Genomic DNA, 5,104 nt, shown 5'->3' on the forward strand with positions numbered 1-5,104 from the left:
TACAATATATCATAGTTGAATTCACCTCTTCCATCACTCAACTTTTTCCCCCCTGCCCTCATTCCTGGAATAGTTTCAACAGGTATTCAAAATATTCATTTTGCTTTACTGCATAGTATCAAATAGCTGGTTTGAATTAGTTTATTTTTGTTGTAATAAACAGACTATTCTTGTCATACAAATACAGTGATAGTAGTTCAGCTTTCACCCACAAGGGGACAATAAAGACCTGTTGGTGTTCTGTCATAGACCAAACACACTGAACTACAGTCTGTTAGCGCTGAAGGGGCATCAAGAAATAACCCATCTAGTCCGCCCTTCCCTTGTTTTATATACAAGGGAATTGAAGTCCTGGGCAGTTACATGATTTGTTCAAGACCTTGGAGATGGCTAGTCAGAAAGCTGTGTCCTAGGCACTTTCCTGTTTACCATACCATGATTTAGTTAAATTGATGTAAACTGTAAACACAATTTTTTCGGCTTTTTAATTGATTTTTTATTGAGGTAAGATTCACATTCAACATTAACCATTTTAAAATGTACAATTCAATTGCATTTCATGTATTCACAATGTTGTAAATACATACATTTTAATCTTCTGATTTCAAATTCCAGTCCTGCCACTAAATAGTTGTGTTACCTTAGGCTAGTGCTGTAACCTTGCTAGACTCAGGTTTTTCAGCTTGAGTAAGAAAGAAAATGATGTCTTTTTTACCCAGCTAGTGTGAGGAGTACCACAAATGATATGCATGAGTACCTAGCAGCATGCCTGACAAAGAGTAGATGAGAAAGGAATTATTATTCCTGTCTTTCAAGATGTTAATTTAATCAAGCCAGGTGTGCTGGTACACAACTGAAATCCCAGCACTTGTAAGGCTGAGGTAGGAGGATGGCAAGTTGATGACAGACTGGGCTACATAGTGAGACTCTGTCTCAAAAAAAAAATCCCACAAAACATGTGAATTAGCCACTCCCCATCTAGTATTGGTGTATTTGTCTATCCCACATTAAAAATAAAAAGAGATGCCTTCCCCTTCTCATGACCACCACTGCATTATTTATATTAGATTTTAAGATAAAATTTATTAAAAAGAACTTGGGCTGCAGAGTGGCTCAGGCCTTAACAGTGTGAGGCCCTGAGTTCAAATATCACCTCCCCAAAAAAAACCCTAAAACTCAAAAGAACATCATAAAGCAAGTACTTGTGACAGTTGGCAAAAGATCACAGTATTTGATAAATGCAAAAGGCCCTCTTTAAAATAAGTAAATAAATAAAAAGAATAAATAGGTTTCTATGAAGAATTCTGGAAGACGAGTGCAACTTAGGGACAATGTACAGATGGCATTGGGGCGACTGTATCATTTTAGACCAAATGTTGCAGCAGACTTTAAGGTAGTATGATCCAATCCCCTGTTTTATAGATAATAAAACCAAGGAACAGAGAAATTGAGCCAATTCCTGAAGGCTCCACAATAAACCATTAGCCAATCAGCCTTGAACACTGGCTTCCTGCTGCCCAGGCTGGGACTATTTTCAGCACACTCCTTGTCTGGTGCCAGGATGTTAACAATGTCTTTGGAAAGATGCAGAGAGATGGGGATGGAAAGAAAGTGAAATTAGAGAGACAAAGAAAGGAACTTTTTGGTCCTAAGCAAATCAGACTCCCCAGCTTTCCTACCTCCCTGAGGGGACCTGCAGTGTCTGTTTATGCTTCTGCATGCAAAGTTTGGCGAGTCGTGGGAGCACTGAACTCCATAGCAGTGTTTCCAAAGGTGCCTAGGAAATAAGGGGTCATGTGTTCATTTGCATAAGATCCTATGTAGTAGGTATCAATCCATCTGCATATTTTCTGAAGGCAATGTGTGGCTCAGGTAGCTAAAAATCAATGTCAAGTTTCCTCCAGAAAGAAGAACAGAAAATGCATGGTTCAACAGGTCAGGTTCTGGAGAACCAGGGTTTCTGATGAGAGGCAAGTAGCTAGTGTCTGAGTAAAAGGCTGGCTGTATTCCATGCATTTTGTCAATCTTTAGAGGCAGGTGCAAATGTTGTCCCTGAGGCTTTGTCAGGTTAAGTGGTGGTCACTGTCATACACCTGGAGGAGGCAGAGCTGGGGTGTGAACCCCACAAGCTGGATGTGGAACACTTGCTCTGAATCGCTGTTCCACATGTACTGCCCCCCTCACTTAGGTGAGGACTCAGGAGAAGGGAAGGTGCCATTGCCTTGTGTCCTTGCAGCCATGAATGCCAAACCAGGAAATAGCAATAATGTCTCCACTCTCCTCTTGTCCTTCCCACCTTATAGCCCCTGTCCCTCTAACTGCACTAGCAATAACTAATACCATGTGGTCAGCCAAGCAGAGTCGCAACTGCTGTGGGACTGGAGAGACCTCGGCCTCTTCAGCCCCATAATTTTTCTGAGTGCTCAGCACTCAGAAGCTTCTGAAAGTGGAAAGCCATAATGGGGGCAGGACTTCAAGGTTGAACCAAACCTTTACACCATAGCCTTGAGCCTCCAGAGGTCTAATTCACCCTCCTGAGACCCTGGTTCTCAAGTACTCCCTCTCCCTCTGGCCCAAGACAGGGCAGCTCCCAGACCTGCCACTGCTTGTTGTCCTCCCTTGGCTTTCTCTCTGGCTAGCCTTGGGGGCTGGACTGGGTAGGTCACCCCCACCAAGGGCTTTTAATGAGAAATTTTGTCATGCCCAGGCCACAAAGATGAATAATTCAGCAAAGGACTCCCAGGAAATGTTACTCTTTCAGAGAAGAATCCCTTGACAGTGGGAGAGGCAGAGAGCTGCTGAGTCTTATTGTGGGAAGGAGGGAGTGGTGTGACAGCAGCAGAGGCGAGGAGGAGGACAAGGACCACACAGGAATCACTGAGAGTGTTTGCTTTTAGTAAAGTGTTTTAAACAAAAAAGTGATTGTTGTGCAGAATTGCCTTTTTAAAGAGTACTCTGGGCTATAGTGGGCTGGATCAGGTTTGAGGCTACAATAAAGGTGGGAAGAGCAGACAGGAGGGTCTTTCAATCATTCTATTGTCAGTTGTAATGAGAGGGACAAGGCAGAACTGACAGGACAAGATATGTGTCATGAAGGAAAAATCTAGGATGATTCTTTGGGTTGTCCCCAGAACAAACTCTAAACTTGTTATTTTCTTTTTTTTAATGTATCATTTTATGTGGGCTTGGAGCACCAGAGTATAAAATCCACTAGCATGGGATCTGTTGACAGCATTGACAGGCTATGTCCTGGCACAGAGAAGATGGGGCAGGCATTGGGCCACACGCAGGACCACACCTTGTAAATTTTCTCCTCCAGGAACTTTATTAGTGTGCAGTTTTTTTCTAGATAACCAACCCCTGTTAATTCAACCTAATATTACATTAGCTTCCTTCATAACCATGCCAAGATTTCCTTCCTTCTTCCTTCCTTCCCTTTATTATTCCTTGGCTCAAATAGATATTGAATACTTACTATATGCTGGACACTGGTCTAGGTACAAGGAGATCATTAATATTATTTAAACCTTGTAGGTGTTTTTCTCATGTGCTGTTGCTCAGTCAACCCATCTTTTGTTCATGCAACAAATTTGGAAAATATAAGGCTAGGAGGTTATTACTATATTCAATGTATGGAAAGTAGTATTGTGTGAATAAATTTAGTCCTTCCTAAATTGCATCTTATTAGAGCCATCCTGTAGTCACAATCTCTTAAGATATTTTCTTATCTTAATTCTGGAAGCTACTGTATTTTAAATCACTCTCAATTCTTCTTATCTAAAATTTACTATGCAATCTATTCATGTCTTTATTTAAGTTATTGATTAAAATTTTTAACAGGATGTGCTTAAGGACAGAACATTTATGGTTGACACAAACCTACTAATGAACATTTTATGGTATAGTCATCCAACTTATTATAAATTCACATAATATATCATCAAATAGTCAATGTTTTACCATTTTATCTTCAAGACTACCATGGAGAAACTGAGTTAAATCTCATTATGAGTTCTTGGTATATTCTACATTCTCTAATCACTTTGACATAGATAGGAACTGAGAAAAGCTTCCTGAATCTAATAATAGAGCCCCAAAATATAGGATGCAAAAACTGATAGAATTGAGGGAAGAAATAGATAATTCCATATTAATAGTTCAATCCTTCAATATCTGGCTTTCAATAACAGAACAACTAGATCAACAAGGAAACAGGAAACCTGAATAGCACTATATACCGAGTAGACCTAGCAGACATCTATAGAAAACTCCACCCTAAAGCAGTAGTAGGCATATTTTTCTCTGGTACCCAAGGTACATTATCCAGAATAGATCATATGTTAGGCCATAACATAAGTCTCAACAATCTTAAAAAGACTTAAATTATACAAAGAGTATTTGCTGACCACAATCAGCCACAAAAGAAAGAAATTGGAGAAATTCACAAATACTTGGAAATGAAGCCGTGCCCACCTAAGTAACTAATAGATAAAAGGGGAAATCAAAAGCAGAAAATACTTTGAAATGAATAAAATGAGATTAAAACATGCCTAAACTTATGGAATTCAGGAAAAAAGAGTGTTTTGAGAGAAATTCATAGCTGGAACACCTACCTATATTAGGGAACAAGAATGGTCTCAAACCAATAACCTACTTTTCATCTTAAAAAACTAGAAAAAGAAGAATAAACTAAACACAAAGCATGCTAATAGGGTATAAATAAATGAAATAGAGAATATAAAAACAATATAGAAAATCAATAAAACCAACACAAAGAAGGAAACAGCAAAAATTAGAGTGGAAATAATGCAATAGAGAATAGAAAAGGAATAGAGAAAAAAAATCAATGAATTCAAAAGTTGGTTCTTTGAAAATATCAACAAAATGGACAAAACTTTAGCTAGACCTACCCAGAAAAGAGAGAAGTCTCAATTTATAAAAAATAGGCATTAAAGATGAGCTTACAGAATAAAAAAAAAGATTATAGGGCTGAGAGCAATGGTACATGCCTATAATCTCAACTACTTGAGAGGTGAAGATAGGACCATCATGGTTTAGGCTATAACAGGCATAAAAGTAAGACCCTATCTCAAAGAGCAAGTCA

This window comes from Castor canadensis, chromosome X, assembly GCF_047511655.1.
Source record: "Castor canadensis chromosome X, mCasCan1.hap1v2, whole genome shotgun sequence".
Lineage (NCBI taxonomy): Eukaryota > Metazoa > Chordata > Mammalia > Rodentia > Castoridae > Castor > Castor canadensis.